At 33.2% G+C, this 25286-nt stretch overlaps 2 protein-coding genes across 4 annotated transcripts in view; both read right to left on the reverse strand.

The window, feature by feature from the left end:
- Window positions 1-25286, reverse strand: part of LOC107186342 (neurocalcin homolog) — a 256746-nt gene that overhangs the window by 71270 nt on the left and 160190 nt on the right. The window lies entirely within an intron of this gene.
- The window catches only part of LOC107186343 (neuronal calcium sensor 2), a 176695-nt gene that overhangs the window by 49559 nt on the left and 101850 nt on the right, over window positions 1-25286 (reverse strand). Inside the window, exon 1 of one of the 3 annotated variants that reach the window (XM_015574189.1) lies at window positions 19928-19990. The exons of the other annotated variants lie outside the window; for them this stretch is intronic. The gene's annotated coding sequence lies outside the window, so the exon portion shown is untranslated. Of the gene's footprint in view, window positions 1-19927; window positions 19991-25286 lie in introns of those variants that run through there. 3 annotated transcript variants of the gene reach the window in all.

Here is a 25286-nt window from a genome sequence, read left to right on the forward strand (position 1 = left end):
ACATTTTGACCACGCTTACCGTACCGAAAGAATTAATTAAAGTATAATTACGGGGATGTAATTATTCAGAACAGAAAAATTTTGTGTATTTTTTCACTAGTGTACGTTTAAACCTTCCACCCAAAAGGAAAAATAAATTTATTATACTAATTGTTGTTCATCAAAAGATCGAAACTAAAAATTTAAAAGCATCCATGCTTCTTACTACCCCTGGTAAAAAGTATTTGATCGGACAAAGTAAAAATTTCTTATTCAAATTATAAACGTATTAAATATAAAAAGTGTTTTTACTAATAGTGAGAAAAATAGAGTGATATTTGTAATCTGCAATTAAGTAAAATAATAATATAAAGATACATATCTTTATTTATTTACAATATACATGAGATGGATAGTAATCAAAGAATAGAGAAGGTATTTATTATTATCTTCCGATGTTAAGAAAAACTTCAGACTATTCTTATTGTCACGAAATATTGTTCAGAAAATTAAAAATATTATCGTATTTTGTAACTTCATTTGTTATTCTTATATTTCAGTGAATTCTAAATTATTCTGTATTTGACTAAAACACGACAACATTTATCATTTCCTAATAACTTTTCCAAATATCATCAATTCTTATATTCTGTTTTTTAATATAAGGAAAGCAGTGTTTTTCATGTTCAGTACATGTGTAAATAAAACCTGCCACGATCATGTTAATTCGTTTCATTAAATACTTTCTTCCAGGGATACAATTTTAATTTATGGTGTACTTTGTTCCATTCACATGAATGTGAATCAATAATTTGTAAAGAAAACAAGCAAATTACTTATGCATAAATTGTGGGAAATACAAAATGCATTGCAACCTGCCAATTTTGGTTAAAAATTCAGTAAGTAAACATCTCACCCTTTCGCCCTTCGGTCCGAGTCGGAAATGTATGTCACATTTCAAAAACTGAGGTCTACATACCTGCAAAACACAAAAAAATTCATTTTTAGTAATTTTGTAATATCTTCCAAAGTTGATACATGCAAAATATATCTAATAATCGTCTGTCAATATAATCGACAAACTATTGTACTTTCTGTAAATTTTTATGCATACAATCAAAAACAGGTATTAAAAATTTACTGGAATAATTTATTCTCCAATTTATTAGGATAATAGACGTTTTACTGTACTATAAAACCTGAATTACTGCGACAAAGTCGCGGCCGATAAGCAGCACTTAACCGGAGGACTTCACTACGGTAATTCGATAAAAGTGTATTAAAAGTGCAAGGAAAAAATTGAGGAAACTGTGTTTGTCTAGCACTAATAGGGGTTAAATTCATTAGCTATAGGTGTGACTGTATTTAACACTCTTCGTACACCCTATGAAAAGGTTATTTTAATTAATATAAACAATAACTTCGTGTAATATCATGTTTAATTATTAACATATGAGGTAATATTAACTGCCTTGTAACCAAATATATTAGTCTATAGGAATATTTTAACAAATAAGAGTAAACGAATTACAGTAAATTTTCGATAAGTGCTCGGAGGCTTCTCGGCACTGACAAGGGGCGGTCCTCAGGTGTAACGCTGACTTTTTAATGAAATACGAAGGTCAACTTCGTTCTATTAAATGAAATACTTTATTCCTCTTCTCGGTACTCGATACCACTTCAAAGATGAATTCAACGACCTACAACAGTATGTCCTTCAAGGTCACTGAAGGTCGCACAAACAATGTTGACAACAAGTGGAACGTTCTAAACTGTCGAAGATTGAACAGAACGTTACTTCGTAGTCGCACAACAAAATTAAAAAAAAAAAAAAAAAAAAAAAAATAAATTTTTAATTTGCATAATCTTCCTCATTATAAACATTCTAAAGACTCTAGTAGGGGAAATACAATTCTGACTACTTTTAGCGTTTATCTCCTAGTTTCTAAAATTGTTAATTTGTATAACCTTTCTTAATATTAACATTATAAGGCCCACAGTACAGAAAATAAATTTTTGATCACTTTTAGTTTTCAACTACTATAATTTCAAAATTTTCATTATTCTCATTCTAAAGCCTCTAGTAGAGAAAATAAAATTCTGACCACTTTTGGTATCTAACATTTTCAATTTGCATAAAGCTTCTCATTATTAACATTCTGAAACTTCAGGAAGTAAAATTCTGACTACTTTTAGTATTTATCTACTATTATCTCAAGATTTTCATTATCCTCATTCTAAAGCCTCTAGTAGACAAAATAAAATTCTGACCACTTTTGGTATCTAACATTTTCAATTTGGATAAAGCTTCTCATTATTAACATTCTAAACCTTCAGGAAGTAAAATTTTGACTACTTTCAGTTTTCATCTACTATAATCTAAAAGTTTTCATTGCTCTCATTATAAAGCCTGTAGTACAGAAAATAAAATTCTGACCACTTTTGGTATCTAACATTTTCAATTTGCATAAAGCTTCTCATTATTAACATTCTGAAACTTCAGGAAGTAAAATTCTGACTACTTTTAGTATTTATCTACTATTATCTCAAGATTTTCATTATCCTCATTCTAAAGCCTCTAGTAGACAAAATAAACTTCTGACCACTTTTGGTATCTAACATTTTCAATTTGCATAAAGCTTCTCATTATTAACATTCTAAACCTTCAGGAAGTAAAATTTTGACTACTTTCAGTTTTCATCTACTATAATCTAAAAATTTTCATTGCTCTCATTCTAAAGCCTGTAGTACAGAAAATAAAATTTTGACCACTTTTGGTATCTAACATTTTCAATTTGCATAAAGCTTCTCATTATTAACATTCTGAAACTTCAGGAAGTAAAATTCTGACTACTTTTAGTATTTATCTACTATTATCTCAAGATTTTCATTATTCTCATTTTGAAGCCTCTAGTAGAGAAAATAAAATTCCGACCACTTTTGACATCTAAAATTTTCAATTTACATAGTCTACTTCTAAAATTATTACGAATTTGAAAAACCATAAAAATTGTTTGAAATTGGCTATTACTCTTTTCGAGACGGGTTCAGCTGGCGTTCATTGCGCAGTGTCACCGTAGCTCGAAATGTTAACGTTAATGCCACGAAAGGGTAGCATGTGCAACGGTGGCTCTGGGTATTACCCGGGTGTGGGATCTATTGTTCATTACAGAGAATTAATGGCCTTGACCGTACAGGTTCGGTAAGTATATCACCCGCGGAGCATCCGTCTGTTCAACTGCATTGATATCTACACGTTCGAGGGAAGGGGGCTTGTTAAACTCAAGGCGGAACGACGTGTTATCATCGAACGACCACGACATCCGTAGGCGAGCATAACGTAATGTAATATGTCATCGATGACAAATGGTCACGGCGATCTGGGATCTATTGTCATTAGTAGACGCGTATATCTGCAAACGCTGGAGGGTTTTAAGCTTCAGGCAATTACTGTATTAAAACGCGAACAGTTTTTAATCCTGAGCTAAAAATAAATCGATTAAATAACACAGAAACTGATGATGGAACTACAATAGCTGAAAAAAGTGTTCGTACACTGGTGAGACTTTTAAGTTGCGTCTACACTAGAGTAAATCATAAAATTTCTCATTATTAACATTCTGAAACTTCAGGAAGTGAAATTTTGACTACTTTTAGTTTTCATCTACTCTAATCTCAAAACTTTCACTGCCCTTATTGTAATGCCTCTCTAGCAGAGAAAATAAAATTCTGACCACTGTTGGTATCTAACATTTTCAATTTGCATTAGCAGATCCGTATATGTGCAAACGCTGGAGTGTTTTAAGCTTCAGGCAATTACTGTATTAAAACGCGAGCAGTTTTTAATCCTGAGCTAAAAATAAATCGATTAAATAACACAGGAACTGATGATGGAACTACAATGGCTGAAAAAAGTGTTCGTACACTGGTGAGACTTTTAAGCTGCGTCTACACTAGAGTAAATCATCGATGAGTGTTCGAAGTCTCCTCGGTATTAGCAAGGAGAGGTCTCCAGATGTAACATTGACTTTTTAATCAGATTTATTACAGTGATAGAGCTTGGAATTCCGAAGTCAATAATACTTGTTTCAGCCACATATGGCCATTAGTTTATGAAATATTTCATGTTCAGTGCCGAGGAGATTTCGAACACTCATCGATTATTCACTGTATATAGCATAACACGTTGTATATGGTACCCCACGTAACTGGGTCAAGTTATAGCACTAAAACGGTAGAAAATTTCACTAGGAAAAATTAAATGGTTTCGAGTGATGCATCACGTGAGTCTTCTCTGAAAATGGAGGCGTTTTAAAGATTTCAAGCTCGCCTATGTCTTTTGAAATGGAACAATACACTTTTTTAAATACCATTTGATGCATTTATTAATTCTTTACAAAAAAGTATTAAAGTACTTGGGTCGAAAAATGATTCTTTAAAGGAAAAATCCAATAAGACGCACGTAGATGAACTAAAATTTTTTTGAAAAATGTAACAAATTATAAAAATATGTACAATAATTATTATATAACACTATTTTGCTATACAGGGTGAACCACGAATCGTGATCAGTAGATATCATTAGATGTGTTTCAATGTACAGAACGAAATGTTCACAAACAGTAGGCAAGAGCTCATCATCGGAACGCGTACAATGGCGTAGCATACGATACTCTTTGTAATATTACAGTTCGAATATTTCTTTAATCTTTTCTCGATACAGATGAAAAAAAAAGTAACACATGTTATGTTATGATACTTACCGAATTCGTCTTGAAATCCTCTAACAGATAGGCGTAAAAAGATTATAAGTGTATTTGCAAAAAATTGAAGGTGACCTTGAAAAGTCATGAAAAAAAAGAGTTGACAAAAAATTTGCTACAATCACGTTAAAGCTCTCTTGAAACCATGCTATACCTAATAAGAACATTTTCGATCGGACTGCTAATGACAGCGTAATCTCTACTGATCACGATTCGTGGTTTAACCTGCACAGTGTAGACGCAGCTTTAATAATGAATTGTCCTACAATCTTGTAGAAAAAATGTGGAGAAAGACATGGCTCTCTTGCCTTTACACGCGGCGTTAAATGCACGTGTGTGGTAGTTTGAAGGCTCAGCGCCAATAAAAAGAATTCTCCTCGAGAAATCTGAACGAAAGGACGAACGGACAATAATGATCGCGACGCGTCGTCCAGACAATTGCATTGACACTTACATCACATTATCGTGCTTATAATACAAAGCGCGTCGTCTCTTTTATTGTGATCGGCGAGGACGCGAGGAAAGTGACACACTTTGTACTTTGTAGTACCTGCAATGTAGAAAACCGAAGAGCGTGGATAGACCTTGTCTTTTTGCTTTACAATATTTATACTCGTATTGCATTCCACTGAGATGACATTATTTTCTCGTTCTTTTTGTTCACAAGTTATTATACGAAATTAAAAACATCACAGCATACGAAACAAGTATAGCAAATATGATAAACTGTTTTTATAATTGTGTGGGAATTTTCTATTTTTATGTACGTATTTCATGTGTATACAGGGTGAATCACGAATCGTGATCGGTAGAGATTACCCTGTTATTAGCAGTCTGATCGAAAATCTTTTTATCAGGTACAGCATGGTTTCAAGAGAGCTTTAACGTGATTATAGCAAATTTTTTGTCGACCCTTTTTCTTCAGGATTTTTCAAGGTCACCTTCAATTTTTTGCAAATACACTTATAATCTTTTTACGCCTATCTGTTAGAGGATTTCGAGACGAATTCGGTAAGTATCATAATATAACATGTGTTACTTTTTTTTCCATCTGGGTCGAGAAAAGATTAAAGAAATATTCGAACTGTAATATTACGAAGAGTATCGTATGCTACGCCATTGTACGTGTCCCGATGTTAAGCTCTTGCCTACTGTTTGTAAACATTTCGTTCTATACATCGACACACATCTAATGATATCTACTGATCACGATTCATGGTTCACCCTGTATACAGAGTGTCCCATTTAAATCGACCCACTGGAATATCTCTGAAACTATTGACGATATTACAAAATGTTTCAGACAAAAATTAAATGATATCAAGGAGCACACTTTCTGACGTAACTTTTTTTTGTGTGGACTCGTAGAGATCATATGAAGGTCAATTGTGTTTTTTAAAATGGAATCGTATATGTTTTAATGCACTACTTCAAGCTACTGGTTATTCCCTACATAAAGTACTGAGTCACTTATGGAGAATTAGTGCATTTAAAAATATACGATTCCATAGAAGAAAACAAAGTTGACCTTCATACTACCTCTATGAGTCCATATAGAAAAAAGTTACGTGAGAAAGTGTGCTCCCCGGATACCATTTAACTTTTATCTAGACCATTTTGTAATATCGTTAACAATTTCGAAGATATTCGAGTGTATTTGATTTATGGTTCTAACATTACATTTTCGATATTCCATAAGACACGCAAAATGTGGAGTGACGTTCTTGATATTCTGCTTCAACCTTCTTTCCATTGCAATAACTGTATTCTTTAATTTTAATTGTCACACCTTATTCTATGTACCTTTTCTTGGTAAATTCTATTAGTACGATTGTGAAAATGTCAACGAATACCAGTTACGTTAAAAAATAAATGATTAAAATGACGAAAGTATTGCCATGACTCTAATATTCGAACTCTTTCATAATTTCAAACAATAAAATATTTGAGCTGGCAAAGAAAATCTTTGTCGATTCAAATTGTTTTACACAGCGTTAATGTACCATGTGGAACACATACCTGCCGTGCTTTCAGAACGAAAAGACCTTGACTTCTTTTCTCATCTTTCCGTGCAAAATTATTGCATAGGCGCAGAGAAGTCACCGCTTGCCCCTGTCGGTGCTCCCAGAAAAAACGCGGTCACGGACAGCAATTACAATCGACTTGTTATTTGGGTGCAAGTGAAAACGATTTGATAGAATGAAACTAGGTCTCTGAATCTGTGCCCTTTTCATTCTCGACAGCAATCGATCATATTATGAACTGAACAATAATTTGGAACAATTAGATAGTATGTTGTATTAACACCTGATGAAATACATGAATATTATAAATTTAAATAATAATAATTTAATATTATAATATTGATAGAAGAAAACACGTATTTTAAAATGATTTATTTGATCCCCCACATTCCCACATGAAGTAATGTTACTTTTTCTGAGTAAAGATGAATTAATTTAATCTTTAAAACTTTTCCTCTGAAATGAAAATATTAAAAAGATTTTTAAATTATTCGGGCATGGTTATCGCAGATACCAGATTTCGGTTGGAAGAATAAACATTTTACAAATGGTTGTAATTTGAAAAGTAGGTGTTGATTTTTGCGATTTTTGAATTGGTCCTATTACGAACTGAACAATAATTGTCACCAATAAGATATTATGTTATATTAATGCCAGATGAAGTAGATAACTAAAATAAAATACCTACTTTAAAATGATTTATTTGATCCCCTACATGAATTATGTCACTTTTTCTGAGTACAGATTAATTAACCCTGCTGTTGTTCTCTTCACTTATTCTTCGAATTTCTCGTCCTTCGGATAAAATTACTTCCAATTTTGAAATAATTTGTTCTTAGAGAATGGAAAATACACAAAAAGTAGATGAAAAATTTAAATACGTTGGATATTAAATAGAAATATTTAAAAACAAAATAGGTACCTATTGAAATACATGGAAATATATGGATCCAAGGAGAACAACAAGGTTAACCATTCTCTCAAAGATACCAAGGATGTGAAATACACAAATATTAGTTATCTATTTTGTTAATTATTGCTGTAGCCGATAAATCAATGGAATTGTATTTACAATTGATATAATAGAATTCTTTTTATAGTTGATACAACAGAATCTCATTTATGTTTCATAATTCAATGTTACCATAAAAAATAACACATTTAAATTTCGTTGAATTATTATTATTACTAAAAGAGCTATAGGAGGCAATAATTATTCACAAATTCGTGCAGAGGAAAAACAGTGGAAATATAAATTGTATAATTATATATTATAAAATAAAATTTAAAGTTTCATCTATTATTTAAATTCTGTTTACACTAATTTTCAATTTCTCTACATTTTATGTAGTATTACACCTTCAATTAGTATTAGTTTATTCGTACATTACATAACTTTTAATTCGAATATTTTATTTATAATTTCGTTGAATTTATCTAACTATTAAAACCGCTCGAAGGACGTAATAATTATTCATAAAGTAGTGTACAGAAAAGACATCGGAAAACAGATAGAATTAATATAAATTGCGGGTGACGAGACGAGACGCCCTCGGGGAAACTTTACGAAGGCATCTTTCTAGGATTACCCTGTCTTCGAAACTCTCCACTGAACTCTTAATGCAGCTCTATCGACAGTCCTCTCCGCAGAATTTCAAGAAGGAGAGAAGCATCGACAGCCGGTTTAATTAAAACCTTCGAGGAAAGCTCAAAGGTATTTCTCTGTTGCACAAGGAGAATTTAGCGTGCATAAATTCGAGACTGTGCAACGTTTCTTAATGTTACCGTTCAATTATACTACAGGGTGTCCATAAAATCCCTATCTATTTTATAGAAATCCTTAACCCTTTCGTTCCTACTGTTGCCATATGGCTACGTACTCTAAATTACGAAGTAAAATGTTAGTAACATGTACTTTTTCATATCTGTGAGTATACAGGGTGTAACAAAAATGTTGGAGGACCCGGAAATGGGAGACTCGTGAGGTGATTTGAAACGAGTTTTCCCTTAGCAAAAGTGTTATCTAAGGCTTTGTTAACGAGATATGAACGAAAAACCCCCGACCAATCAGAGCACGAGTCTGCCTGCCAAGTTCCCGCGTTAACGGTGGCTACCAACCGCAGCACGTAGCCAACGTCACCGCAGGAACTCGGCCGGCAGACTCGCGCTCTGATTGGTTGGGGTTTTTCGTTAATATCTCGTTAACAAAGCCTCAGATAACATTTTTGCTGAGGGAAAGCTTGTTTAAAATCATCTTACGAGTCTTCCATTTCCGGGTCTTCTAATATTTTGTTACACCCTGTATAATAGTGTCAAAACGTTACTAGTAAAATAATGGGATTTATTATCCGTAACTGTAATATAATAAAAATAAAAAAGTTGTCAAATGGGAGTCAATGGACATACATAAAAATAGATCAAAATCTTTTTTGGCATTTTTTAAATAATTTGGGAATGAGAAGGTTAGCCCTTATTCGTCCCTCATTTTCCCAACTTAATTTATCCCTGGGTATCAAATCAACACAGTGCTGAAATATTAGGTAACCAATAAAGTTCGTGTCGTTTTAATCAATAGAGACAAATGGTACACAATGTGGATCAAACATTACTTCAGAAAAATAGTCCCCTTTGGTTTTTATTACATTTTCTCAACGATTTAACAACCCTTCTATCCGTTTCTTATAAGAGTTTTCCTCTCTGTTTTCAAAAAAGTGCTTTAACTCCCTTTCAAAGTCTTGTCGATTTTGGAATCGCCGATTCCATAAATGGTTGTCTGTTGTCAAGAAACGATGATATTCCGAAGGTGCCATTTCTGGGGAATATGGCGGATGGTGCCCAATTTGAATTCAGAAAATAAACAAGCCCGAATAGTTCACTTTGACACAGTCATACTGAGGTCACTTTTGCAACACTTAAATAATTTTTTTTAGCTGAAAAACGTCACTGTCGATGGCTTATTAATAAAAATATATAAAATCGACTATATAAATGTTCACTATGTATGACGTTGCATTGCGTTATTGCATACAATTTTATTTCTTTCCTATAAATCTACCAGTAATATAACATTAGAACTTCTTCTAATTTTCCCCAAATAATAGTTATAATTTAATTTCTGTACCTTTCAACCATTTACCATTATTAAGAAACGTATCCTGAGTTCGTCCCTATTTGCTTCTATTTCCCGTTTACCTTGACATAGCATGCCACTAGGGATCGTATTAATGAGTTTATTTCAGAAACGTAGGGTATATACTCTCCGTGGTATACGATCATAATAATTACCTTCGTACAGAGGATATATTACTAGATTCATATCGAGAACAAGTCGTTAACATGGGAAGTTGTCCAGATGTTACGTTAATTTTGGAAAAAGTAACGACTGGAAATTACGGAAATCGGCCTTCTAAGAAGTAACTGTTACTCGTCTGGAAAATTCAGTATCGACCAGAAAAGGTCGGGTAGTAAATTACTAATTACTAATTATTATATAGTTAATTAATGCTTAAAGTTTTTTCCTAATTCGTAGACACAGTAGAATACTTCTGAATTGATTCTTTATCTTTTATGTCGTATATTCGATTAATTTAAATTCCACTTACTAAATTAAGTACTTCGTAACACTATCGTAAATAAATCAATTTCAATTAACATAATTTTCTCGTTTTTAGTGTTTTAAAGATAAAGTTTAGACCTAATAAAACTAAATATTTGTTTGCATAAATTACTTCTCTCAAAGGCAATTTTTAAATTGTCAAGATCAACAATAAGGGGCAAAAAATATGTTGTAACGATAGTTATATTACAGACATTAAAAGTAAACGAAACAAAAAGTTCTTGGCAGGAAGTTACGTCGACGTGAATTCCAACGCGAGGATAAATTCAATTTATTATTCAGGGAACGTACTCACGTCGATAGCAAACGGATGTATTGGATGCTTTAAAAAAGTGACATTTATAACTCTCACTCTCTTAACGGACAGGATACACGGATGGAGTCAGTGACAATCGTTTCAGAGAAAAACAGTTGAGAATTCCAATTATACAGCGTGTGACGTAGTGCATACTTCGTGTGACTGACAAGGGATCGTTGGTAACCCGAAAATTCCGATTTTGTCTAAACGTCGCAGGTTTATAGAGGGCCTTAACAGAAATATCAAACAATTTCTTATTTTGTTTCTTTTTGGTTATTAAGGCTAAGAATGTCCTCTAAAGGTTAATTTGGTTTCCTTACTTTCCGTCATATCCTCAAAATTATAGTAGATATCAAAAAATGATTAAAACGAAAGTTTAATGTATTTTTATGCTCGATGAAACAATGTACTGAAATTGTTGAATATTTGTTTATTTAGCTGTTTATTTATTTAAACGATAAATTTTTAACAATTGTATCATAGTTTTATACAGCATACAAATCTATAAAACTTTCATTATAATAATTTATTCATATCTACTATAGTTTTTAAGATATAAAAACTCACATTAATCTTTAAGAAGGTGCGTTTTCACCCTGAAAAACCAAAAAGCAGCAAAAATGAAAAATTACTTCATACTTCTATCGAGGTCTCCCACAAATCTGCAAAGTTTAAAAAAAAATCGGAATTTTCAAGTTACTGAAATTCCTTCGTGAGAATAAAGGAGAGGATGTTCGAAAATAAAACAGACACCACACACTGCTCAGAAGACCATTTTTTTTTACATACAGTGTAGATATGTATTGTTTCAGTAAGTTTTGAAAGTCCCAATAAACACGTTTTAAGCACGTGACAGGAATCATTTCAATGACACCGTAAGTATTTTCTTTATTTTAATGAGTACTAGACACTCTTGAAATTTGTTAATCACCCTGTATATTCAATTGACAATAAATGAACTATTTTCACATTCAATGATAACTGTTGTTACATTGTAAAGTGTGAACATTTTAGAACAATTTACACAATACACGAAATCTTCGATGAGTGTTCGAAGGCTCCTGAATACTGACAAGGAGAGATTTTTTTAATGAAGTTTAGCACGGCGATAGACCTTGGAATTCTAAAGCCAAATATATTTGTTTCAGCGGCATATGGTCATTAGTTTATGAAATATTTTATGTTCACTGCGGAGGAGTTTTCGAACACTTATCGAGCATTTACTGTAATATTCCATAAAATGGTATTCCATATTTGGTGCATTCCTACTATTACATTCAACTGCTGCAAAATGAATCAATACTATCTTCCATCGTGTGGTGTGCTAGTGAATTTATCTTTTCACGGGAAACCGCGATTTCCATTCCATTTAGGTGCAACGAAGATTGCGTGTCGTTAGAAAAAGAACAGGTTCAACTAGTTTCAATGCAGTTGTTTCTGGAACGCGTATGATTTTCCTGCAATCTTTTCCAGATCTTGATTATCAACGGCAGATAAAAACGAAAGTGATTAATATGAGCTAGTTTATACGCAAACGATGTTGACCGAGGAAACGAGCACGCATGTGCCGCCATATTAAAGCTAATCAATACGTTTTGTCATTACAAAAATGGTAAAATTAGAAATTCGAATTACTGTATATATTTACAAAACTATTTACCAATTGCATCATTTAACTACAGTAAATTCTCGATGAATGTTCGAAGGCTAACAAGGGAAGGTCCTCATGCAGTTAAATTTTTTAATAAAATTTACCGAGACTTTTATTTTTTTCTCAAACTTTATAGAAACCTTAATACGAAAAAGAAAAGAATGTAAGATAGATATGGTTTCAACTGTTGGGTTTATTTATTTTCTGGAACTCCTACGTTGTTTTGTTGAATGTAGAAATAGTTGCAATTGTATAATAAAGTCATTTAAAAAAGAAAATTTAAAGTATAAAATACTTTTTCAGGGAAAAAACGTCGAAAAAATCGGACTTTAATTTTTTTCAACCGGGGCGCACCAAACCGAAAAATCTGAAATAATTCCAAGATAATAGTAATAACAATGTCTACTTCCTTTAAAAATTTCATTATAGTTCTGCATCTGCTTCACTACGAAATAGGCATTTTTCAGAATTTTTTCAAGTTTTTTATTTTTCACGGTTTGAATTTTTAATTCAAAAATCTGAAAAAATCCCACAATATGTGGCCCGATATGTAAAATGTCCCTGATTTTTTTCAAAATTTTTCATGCGATAGGACAGCAGAAATTTGGCACATATTGGTTTTCTCTGGTAAGCTATCGTCGATAGCTACCAGTAATAATGACCCGTCGCAAGTTGAATTTAGTTTAGGAGCACATTTGACCCCTTTATTCGGCTGTAGACTTTCTACATGACTCTAATTATTATCCATTAATAGAGAAAAGTCTTGACCTTTATTTTTACATACCAAATTACATTTATATCTACATCATAAATCAGATTTTATTATACAGGGTGATTCTAGTAACTGGACCAGTTCTCTAAAGCTGAAACACTTTTCCTCTGTGTGCCCATTTATTTGTACATCAACAATATCTGCTTATTATTACTTTGTCCCTCAATATTCCATTTTCTGCTTGGTAAATCGCAAAATGGATTAAAACGTAAAATGAACGCAACCGTGTATTCGATCCCATCAAATGCGGGTAACAAACCAAAACATATCCAAGTAAATTAACTATTCCACTCTCTGGATGTTTTGCTCCATGACGGCGTATTAACTTCAGTCTGTTAAAGACAATCAAACTTTGTTTGACTCTCTGTAACCCAAATTAATTTTTATTGTTCAAAAAATGGTCTTATCTGTTATGTATTGACCAGCTGAGCACGTGGAACTTAAATTTTCAATTTTTTAAGGTTCTAGTTCTTCTAAAAAAGGTTTTCCACATTAAGGACACACTGGGTAGTACAGTCTCTAGACATAACTTCCTATCGCAGTGGATCCACGTATGAATTGAAGTTATAATATTTCCTAAACTAATGCTTTTTTATACTAACAGGTTAATATTTTATATACCGTATTACAAAATGGATCGACTAACGTAATAAAAAATTCATGTACCATTTAAAAAAGCAAACTTGATCTTCACATATCCTCTATGCAATCTCCTACAAAAAAATTAATCACGCCAAAGTATGCGCCTATCGAAACCGTATTGCAGAGATGGGAAAATTCATTATCTGGATAAAAAGTAAATGCTTTTGTAACTAGTTAATAATTTATGATATATATTGATTAGCATAAAAATACTGGGCGTATAGTTTTATAAGAAACATTACGCTAGTACAGCCTGAGTGACTCATTTTTTAATAAATATTTTTATGGTTAATTAATACTTTCTGTTATAAATTGGTTAGTATAAAAATACTAGGCGTACTAATTTTCACTTATTGAACAATTTTTTTTAAATTTGTAATTTTACCAGTTCGTATACAAATATTTTTATAACTGATTAATACTTTCTGTTATAAATTTGTCAGTTTAAAAATACAGGATGTACTCATACGAACGAAGATGACTAATAAATACGTTGTTTTCCTGCGGCATACATTAAACAATCGTCGTCGTAGTTTTACAATTCGTTTGACGGTATCAGTCGTTTACCTATTATAACGTTGGAGTGTGTTTATAAATTGGTATCAGAAAGTTTGTTAAATTACCATTAATATCGATTGCCACGTTTCCATTCGACGACCCTTTCAGTCAGAGTTCTGGTTTTCAGAAATGTGTTTCCTTAGAAAAGTTCGTAAGTATTTTATTATGTACCGCAAAAAGTTCGTGCAGTGTTTGTAGTTTGGAAAGTATTATTTTTCAATGCGAGAGAACCTAGTTCTTTTTATATACTTTTATGGAACTTGGTCTGCTGCCATGAAAAATATTGCACGAGTATTATGTGTAGATAGTTATAATTGTGCTCCTTCCATTAAATAATTTAACATTGGCAAACTAGGCGATTTCAGTAAACGGTTTGTATTATTCACATATGTACCCTTATAATTTCATATAGTTTGCCCAGATCCTTCAAATCCCTCACCGCCGGATACTTTATGGGTTTCCTATTTTCCCGTATATCTTACAAACGACAGCAGATATAAAAAAATTTTGACAATGAAAATTCAATCGATTTCCATGCTCTATAAAACCGTCTAATGAAATTGTTAAAATTTTGTTTGTTTATTTATTTATTTATTTATTTATTTAAAGAAATTTTTAACAATTTCGTTACACGGATTTATAGTGCATAAAAATCCATTAAACCTTCGTTCTAACAATTTTCGTATATCTGCTACAGTTTCGAAGATATACAGGAAAATAGGAAAACCCACATTAACCTTTAAGGTGCGTTTCCACCCAAAAAAATCGAAAGGTCGCAAAAAAGAAAAACTGTCCGATACTTCTGTCGAGGTCCTTTACAAATCTACAAAGTTTCAAAAAAAATCGAAATTTTCGGTTTACCAAAGTTCTCTTGTAAGTTTACCCAAGAATTCCACAGAGCATAAGGGTTACAAGATCCCATACGTCCGAAGAGAGAACAAGTAGCAATTACTCCCCAGAGACGCGTGTGTAGTTGCGGTCACCTAGTGGAACGAACTTTTTTGCTAATGTGCAGGGGAACAGGGAGTAATTTATTCCGAGGGACCGGTAACTCTCACGGCTGCAGGGAATTTAAATTCGCGAGAATTAGAGGAGAGGCCTCTCGTTATTTCGAGAAAATTGAATTCGTTGACGCAACGTAAGCGTTCGTCCTCCCACCTCCTTAAATCTTGCTTATCTGCGGAGACCTATAGGAATTTACGTCATATTTAACGAAATTGCTGGTATCGTCGGTGCCTGGTTTTTCAACGCCTTTAATTAAATTTCCGGCGGTTTCAATTAATAAAGCCGCGCGTACAGGGTAAAAGAGACTCTTTCATTGACGAAATACTTTTTCTTTTTTCATAGAGTATACGGGTCAACCCTGAATATACGAGGTTTTATCGAAAAGTGGCCGGAATTTTTATTTCTTTTGAAAAATATTTATTTATTCGTCAATATATTGGTAAGGTCCCATTAACAGTACCCCCCCCCCCGAAAATAACACACATATATCAGCGTTTTTTCCAATCCTCAGAACACTTCTGGAACGCACTTTTCGGTACCGTTTTCAGTTCGTTCATTGATTTTGCCTTTATCGCAAAACATTATCTTTTTAACCCTGTAAAGCCCAGACATTTAGTCGTTCTTTCAAAATTGCAGGACTGATATATCTGTTGTATCTGATTACTCTGAAATTGAAAATATCGATATTAAACAAATTTATGATTTTCGTCTTTTTTTCTTGTTTTATTTATTTACTTTACTTTCTCCACTGAAAACGTGGAGATCTACTTCACACCGATGAAACTGCGTATGGTGAAATAATTTTTATGTTTCAAGTATTTTCGTACAAAATACAGACAAGTGTCGAACAATATTTTAAATTAATAATTTTGTGGAAATACCGTAATAATTTGTAACTCAGAAAATGTACTAGATGCAAAATACAAATATCTCTCGATTATTGTCTGGCTTGTTCTACATGATTATTGCCGCGGCGTTATCCCCACTACTGGGAGAGGGTGTTAAGCGCATATTTTCTTGCCAGGCTGAGGCTTCGAGCAAGAAACAAATTTACAAGGGTCTGAAGTATTTCTGCCTCTAAGATTATTGTCCTAACGTGGACCAGAATTCGGGACAATAATCGAGAGGAGTCTATACACCCATCATTGTAAGAATATTGTTAATGGTATTGTTACTCTAGTTTGTTCTCGATGATTAATGGTTGTATTCAATGAACAAAATGAATCAGTCTGTTGATATAACTGGAGTAAATATAACTAGGCAACAGTTCGGATAATGGAAGCTCAATAGGAGTACAGTAAATCGGGCATTAAACTTATACAGTACCACAATTTTTAACATACATAATTTTTAGGCTGCTTTAAAAAAAAATCATTTTTAAATGTTTCTAAAAAAATTAAGCTGATATAGTACCTACACATTAAGCGAGTATAGTAAATTAGGTATTAATTAGCAACTAGCAAGTGGAAATAAGGCCTAAGGGGGCCCTCTGGTTAAAACGTTCAAAAACTAGGCGATATTTATTAATTTAGAGACATTTTTTCTTTTCTCTATTTTCAAAAAGGTCGATTATTTTTAGGGACAGACCGTGTGCATATAATATCAAGATTTGTGAGGGATCACGGTTTGTCTGGAAGAGGCAATCGGTAGAGAACAGTGAAACTGTTGTCGTATCACGTGGAATTAATTCAACGTTCCAGGGTTTCACTCTCAAGTCGGACATTCGACCCCGGAAGATAGATCGAGCCTGGAAGGAAATGACGCGGACACGATCTGCATTGACCGGCGCACGCAGATGCGCAGCCAGTGGGCAATCAATATACATGTATATCTCTTTATCTTCAAGCATGAGGCGACGTCAACAACATTGTCGATGTGATATTAATTTTTTCCCGAGGGGAGATAAACAGCTCGTTGAAAAATCTATAGAGGATTTTCAGAGCTTAATCCATTGAGTTTCCAACGGTGAAATAAGGCGATTTTTACACATAGAATTATTTATTATTTATAAATAGACTGTGGATTTTTATGCAAACTGAAATTTTATGGAGTACTTCATATAAAGAGAAACGAAAGGTGACATTTATTTTCTCCGTTAAGTTCCTAATTAAGTTAATAATTATATAGAGAACTCGTTGCATATGATGAAAGATTTCACTTTTAGTGTATTTTGTAGAACCCTATCGGCTATAAATGCATAGAATCCGCAGCCTACTTATAAAAATGTATAAGTAAGAATAACAAAAATTTTGGTACGGTCCTTTTTTGTGCAACGAAATGTTGCGTGCATATAGCTTTGGGCATTTTTTTATTGACAAACATTAATAAAAGAACTTGTATTGGACAAGGGGCCCAAATTTCGCACCCCCCCCCTTCCCAAAAGATTTTTTGGCTCTTGTTCGAAAACTAGTCTAAATTATATTCTGATAAAAATGATATAGTCACTTTGAACCGTTAACTACAAACCTATAATATAAATTTTTCATAAAAGTTCGTACAAACAAAATGAAAAATACAAATGCAATAAAAGGATTTTTCGCTTTTCAAAAAGTGTTACCAATTTTGTCCTCCCCTAGTTTTGGTGCTTAAACAGCTTTTAGTAGATCGAAAGAAACTTGATAGTTACTTTTTATATGTTTAAAAAATGTTTTATTTGTGAAAATAGAAAAATAATGTTTTCATTAAGTAAGAATACAAAAAAAACTTGATCACAAAATCCGTACGAGCAACTGAAGGTAATCTTGTTTTAAGAATCCTGTTAAAATTTCAAGTCGATTGAATAAAAATTGACAGAACTATTGTATCCGCCACTTAGAAAAATGTCGTTTCGAAAAACACACGTTTAAAGTTTGACTTGAAATTATTTACGTAATCCAAATGCACTGTATCTTTGTAAATCCTTCGAATATCAATTTGAAATTTTCGATTACTAGTTTTGAGGAGTTTAACTTTCAGAAATATCATTTAAAAGAAATCGATTTTTTTTGTAAGACTCAGTGTTACATAAAACTTTGTTTACATAAAAACAGACCCCCCTCCCCACTTTTATTACTTATCAATTTAATTGAATGGTTTTATAGAGCATAAAAAACCATTCAATTTTTATTATAATCATTTTTTTATATCTATGATAGTTTTAAAGATATACAGAGAAATATGGAAACACCTATCTACCTTCAAGGGATGTTTTCACCCTAAAGAACTGAACTTGGGCCAAAAACAAAAATTGCGCTACACTTCTCTTGAGGTCCCCTACAAACCTGCAAAGTTTAAAGAAAATCGGAATTTTCGGGTTACCGAACTTCCCTTGTGAGTGGTCTTTGGTTAAAGGTTAATCTCCACTATCCTCGGTTATTTTTCAGACTTCAATAGTAACTAAATATGTAAAATGGTTTTGAATAACGAAATTATATCATTTGATGTGCATTTCTTATCAACTATGTCGCACGATGTCGGTACATGGTTGCACGGATCAAGGCTAGGAAAGTCATTTTGAACGGTATCCAGGATATCCTCTTTGGAAGTCCTAACTCTGGTTCATCCTCTGGTTTCCTGGCTCGACGGATGAACAGATAAGTTTCTTCACCCCCCGACCTTTAACCCTTTGTAAACCCACGGCGGCTGAGCCACATATGTATGTATAGATCGTGGAACCGCATATTCACGGCTCGGGAGTTAGCAAGTTATGTTTCTAAATCTCGAGAGTTCAACTGTCGGTCTGCCGGACCTTAACTTTATAAACAGATCGCGAGATAGTTCGGATGGAAACGTGACAGAAGACTAAATTGAAAGCAAACACTGAATAGCGAAGAGTCAACAGCCAATGTCTGCAAACATTTCTAATATTGTGGATCATCTCGCGTTGAACGTTACTTAAATTAATCTTTGCTCGTAAAATTGGTTCTGTACTTGAAAATTAAAATGGAAAGGAGAAATTGTTATTTGTTATCTGAGCAAATATTGATAGAGTATTTAAAATAATAGCTACTTTACACATTTAGATTTAATCGATATTTCTTGATTATTGTTTATTGTTCGTTCATCGTTAAACAAAGAACCGGAATCTAGCTTTTCTCACTGTTTTATCGTACCATTTGTAAAGGAAAATTGAGAAAACGTAATAATATTCGTTGGGGGTCATTTATGAAAATATAGCAAATAAGGGAAAACCGAAAGCTAGTTATTATTAGCTTTGTACTTCATTCGAAATAAAAATGAACCTACTATTTACAAATAAAGTATTATAAGTTAATTATTTGTGGAATTAATCAAATAATTTTAGTTGTTATTTATAATTAAAATCTTGTTTTCATGAGCTACGGATTACAAATTACTTACAAAAATTTTAACACTAGCTATATCTTACTATACTGTTTTCCACTATTACATACAGGGTATTCGGTCATTGGTGTCAGAAACATTACGGCACGATGGCACGTATCAAAATAAAACAAAAACCAACAATGACGAAATTGTGTTGAAAGCTTTGCTTTCAGGTTATTAACAGTCAAAAGCTCGGACCAAAAACGCCTAAAAGTAGGCAATCTGTCTATACAAGGTAAATGTAGGACACGACAGTACCAACATGTACACTGGTGTCGCCTAACAAAAAAACTCACCGTTACTTTGTAGCCAAAAAAGCGACGTATCACAGCTGGGCTCGAGCCTGGACTATCTTCTTGCGACACTTCGTAGAAAAGCATAAAAATCGCGCACACAGAAGAAATACTAAATAAACTAACTAGAATATACAACTATAAACACTAAATAAACTAACAAGAATATACACACTAAATAACTCAAACTGAACTAATATAATGAATTTATATAAACATTATTTTTTAATAATTATAATTTATAATAAACGAATATAAAATTATAAACACCAGGTAAGTTAAACTAAACTAACACTCACTTTAATAAACAAACTAAATCAATATTATTAACACTTTCGAGAGCTATTTCGCGACGACTAGATGTGTTCGCGTTGACGACTGCCATCGAACTAAGGAAATTTTACTAGAGTCCCATCCAAAGGATAGAAAGGTAATAAAAATTTGTAAACACTGAATGGATACAATATTACTTGGTCTTTCGACGGCGTCACCAACGGTCGTGAATGACCTCCAGAAGTTGGGATTGTACCAAGGGAAAGGTAAATACGTATCACATGTTTCTGTAAGAACAATGGGTACAGTAAATCATCAATGACTGTTCGAAAGCTCTTCGACACTGAACATTAAATATTTCATTAATGGTCATATGGGGCTGAAACAAATATCATTGGCTCCAGAATCTCAAGCTCTATTACCGTGTTAAACTACATTAAAAAGTCAGAAACCTACGAACTCTCATCGAAGATTTACTGTATTTTTATTCTTTTAGGCGATACCAATATAGGCGTCGTGACTTTTGTGCCCTTTGTTTATCACTCATACGTAGACTGCCAGGTTTTAGGCGTTTATTACTCGAATTTTTTATTGTTAATAACCTGAAAACGAAGCCTCTAACACAATTTCATCATTCTTAATTTTTATTTTATTTTAACGTCTCACAATTTTTAACGAAATCACCTTATAAAGTTTCTGACAACAATAGCCGTATATCTACCTTGTACAGAGAAATTCTTTTTTATTATATATTCCTCATTTATTTACGATGTGTTATGAAATGATAATATATAGAATAATCCGTGGGATTGGTATAGATAAGAGTTGGTAGAGATAAAATGGTAGAAATAAAAGTTGCATAAATTCAGGAAATTTATTTCCCTGTAGAGAACTATTTTCTGCAACTGCCACGGTGCATCTTGAACATGCAGCTACAATTTTTATGAAATGGAAATGCAATTTTTGTTGACACAAACTGATGTCTCTACTCAATCTAGATATGAAAAGAACTGTTAAAGTAAAATCGTCGACAAAGTAATTGGACATGAAACAGATGATATTAATAGCCTTATTGAAATTTTTTTGGTAGATTTTAAACACTTCATGCATCGCTTTTCTATTGCTCATATGTATGAATAGAAGGTAAATACAGAAATATGAAAAGTTTTATATAATATGTATAAAAAAAAAATATATAATTATAAATAAAGTACAATCGTATGAGAACATAACATAACAATATAATGATGTATAATAAAATATACAAGGTGAAAAAAGGGATCATAACTTCTAGGGTAGATAATATTCGTCAAATGATGAAAGAAAGTCCTAATAAACAAGGGTCAACAAATTAATATTTTCAAAGTTACAAACAATTTTTCGTTTCGGTTAAAGTTGTAAAGAAGAAATGATAAGATAGTCTATTGTTTCCATACAATATGATAAATCCAGAAGCAAGAAAGTCAGTCGCATCGAAACAAAAAATTGTTTATAACTTCGAAAATATTAATTTTTCGAACCATGTGTATTCGGACTTTTTTTTATCGTTCGGCGAGTACTATCTACCCTAGGAGTTATGAACTCTTTTTTCCCATCTTGTATAATACGATAAGTACAATGGACTCTATAATCCAAAATGGCAATAAGTTCAGAGCCCCCTTCATGCTAAGTTTCATTGTCATAGCTTCGGCCTCAGCGCCTGCGCAAAAGCTGGATCGTGCTGGTGTGCCGGCGTACGCAACGTGGTGGGGGAACAACTTTGTGTGCTCAAAAGTACGTGTGAAGGGGAAGTGCCTCGCGTGGCAATATGGCTAGTGGCAATATAGTTAGAGTTTACTGTAACGACATTTTTATGTACACGAGATTTGAAAGACAAAAGAATTGAAGTACAAAGTATTTATAGTTTACATTGTAATACACAATATACAGTGTGTCCCATTCAAATCGACCCACTCGAATATCTCCGAAACTGGTGACGATAATAAAAAATGTTTCAAACAAAAGTTAAACGGTAGCAGGGATCACACTTTCCTATGTAACTTTTATCTATGTGGATGTGTAGAGGTCATATGAAGGTCAAGTTTGTTTTTTTAAATGGAATCGTATATCTTTTAATGCACTAATAGATGCTATTCGGTATTCCCAACATAAAATACTAAGTCATTTTTGGCGAATTAGTGCATTACAAAATATACTATTTAAAAACACAAAGTTGACCTTCATATGACCTCTACGCGCCCACATAGAAAAAAGTTACATCACAAGGTGTGCTCCCTGATACCATTTAATTTCTACCTGAAACATGTTTTAATATTAACAGTTTCGGAGATATTCGAGTGGGTCGATTTAGGTAGAACACCCTTACATATAAAATATTTCAAATCGTTGGACCGAACAATTTGTAATCAATACGTAACTCGAACTCGAAAGATTCAGAAAAATAGCACTTCTACAAGCATCGTGAAAAGTTTACGATAAGTTTCACACGGAAACACAAGGTCGTTAAAGTATTAATACGTTCTCTCGTCGTTACCCATGATACATTTCCACCATGCTGTTCAGGGTGATTCGTGTTTCTATCCGGCTAATCCGGCATCTCCGATTTCACAGATATCATCGATCTCTCACTTCGTAACAAAGGAGCCAATCTACCGATCGATATGCTCCCTGTATTGCATATTATGGTCCGATGAAAGCCCCCCCCCCCCTCTCCACGGCCGATTCCAGTTTCCTAGTGACTCGTTTATATGCTGATATCGTACGTTGAACGGTAAATCGATGATCGGTTGTAGACACACATCGAAAAAAAAAATGCCCGGTGCTATTTTACAGAGAAAAATTGTGAATTACTTTGTCTCCCACGTGTCATCGACGAGAAACAAATTCAATTATTCCGCTATCGATCGAAAACTCCGGGGATTAATTTGTCGGTTGAAATATCCCGTCCGATACGCGTGAAATGGTCGAACGTTTTTATTTAACTAACAAGGGAACTTCGGTAATTCGAGGATACCGATTTGTTTTTTACCACTTTGCAGGTTTGTAGGGGAATTCGGTAGATGTATTAGACAATTTTGTTTTGCTACCATTTGGTTACCTAGAGTGAAAACACCCCTTAAAGGTTAAGGTGTCCTTTTGCTATTTTTCTGTATACCTTGAAAACTATAGTAGATACAAAAAAATTGTTAAAATGATACAACTGTGTAATGAAATTGTTAAAAATTTGTTAAAGTAAAAAAATAGAAATAGAACGTTGAACAGAGATATCCTGAGCAAACTGAGATACGCAATATGTTGATGTAACAATAGTTAACCAAGTTTTATTCCGCCTTTCATAGTATTAAACTTTTATAAGAAAATGATAATTATTACATTTTTCCTGTGTCCTGATCCATTTCAGTAAGGGTCAAGAATGACCCGTCTCCGCATTCCACGAGTCAATTTTCCGAGGGTTAATTCAACCTACACAAATGACGAATGACCAATGAAATTTTTATCGACGACTGTTTCAACCGATTCCACAAAAAATGACTATGGAAACACCAAAACTAGCACTAATACTTTCTATAGAATGCTAATATTCTCTAAAACTAACACTTTATATGGAGAATAACAACACTGTTTGTAGAATACTAATACTTTCTATAGAATACTAATACGTATTATATAATACTAATACTTTCCATGGAGTACTAATACTTACTATACAATACTAATACTCTCTATGTATGTAGAGTACTAGTATTTTCTATGGAATACTAATACTTACTATAGAGTATTAATACTTTCTGCAGAGTACTAGTGCTTACTATAGAGTACTAATACTTATTATAGGATACTAATACTTTCCATAGAGTACTAATAACTATTATAGAATACTAACACTTTCTGTAGAATACTAGTATTATCTATAGAATACTAATACTTATTTTAGAGTATTATTACTTTCTGTAGAGTACTAGTGCTTACTACAGAGTACTAATACTTATTATAGGATATTAATACTTTCCATAGAGTACTAATAACTTTTATAGAATACTAATACTCTCTATATATGTAGAATACTAGTATTTTCTATAGAATACTAATACTTGTTATAGAGTATTAATACTTTCTGTAGTGTACTAGTACTGGCAATACTTATACTTATTATAGGATATTAATGCTTCCTATATGAAGAATAACAATACCTTTTGTAGAATACCAATAGTTACGAATACGTTCTACAGAGTACCAATACTCTCTATATAATACTAATACCTATTATAGAGTACAAATACTTACTACTAAATACTAGTACATTCACGAAGCTTCACAACACACCAAGACAAAAGATCAAAAATCGTCGGTTCGCAGTGGAAACCGGAGTCGAATCCGTTTTCTTTCGCTGTGGGGGGAGGGGGGGGGGATAGATCGATAGACCGTGGAACCGCCTTGTTTCAATCAATTAAGAGTCATCAGAGCCAGTGTAATTTGCCGCTACAATGCATGCACACGGACCAGTCCGTGGCGGAGTTGCTCCTCAAATGCGTTAAAAATAAACTCGTTAGTTTGTTATCGGAACTCCGTGGACTCGGGACTGGCTGGAAAAGAGATCGATACAGCGATGGAGAGAAATGGGGCGGTTCGTGCGAAGTTTCAGCCGTCACGTGGCGGCAAACAATACGGACGAACACATACACACACATACATCGCTTATTGAAAACTTTTCGACGGTAAATCTCACGGCAAAAACGAATGGAGTTCGCACGGCTTATGCAAATGTTAATTACGCTTCGTTCGCTTTTTTCTTTCTTCTCTAGCAAAACTTTCGACCGTATAAATTGCACTTATCAGGCCGTTTCTTAAGCTTCCCTGTGTATCGTGTTGCGCTAACTTTCGAGAAGACCCACGTAAAAATAAACATGTCGCTTTGTAAAGTGAAATATTTCGTTCTCTAAAAATATTTAGTAGCAATTGAACGAGATATCAACATTATCCCATTCGAGATAGTTGCATTGGGAAGCCACACATCATCAGAGACGTTGTTTCTACTCCTGCACATAGTGCTAGATGTCTTCAACTGGAACTGCCTTCAGTTGGTCTATCA

The sequence above is a fragment of the Dufourea novaeangliae genome, unplaced genomic scaffold, assembly GCF_001272555.1.
Source record: "Dufourea novaeangliae isolate 0120121106 unplaced genomic scaffold, ASM127255v1 scaffold85, whole genome shotgun sequence".
Classification (NCBI taxonomy): Eukaryota; Metazoa; Arthropoda; class Insecta; order Hymenoptera; family Halictidae; genus Dufourea; species Dufourea novaeangliae.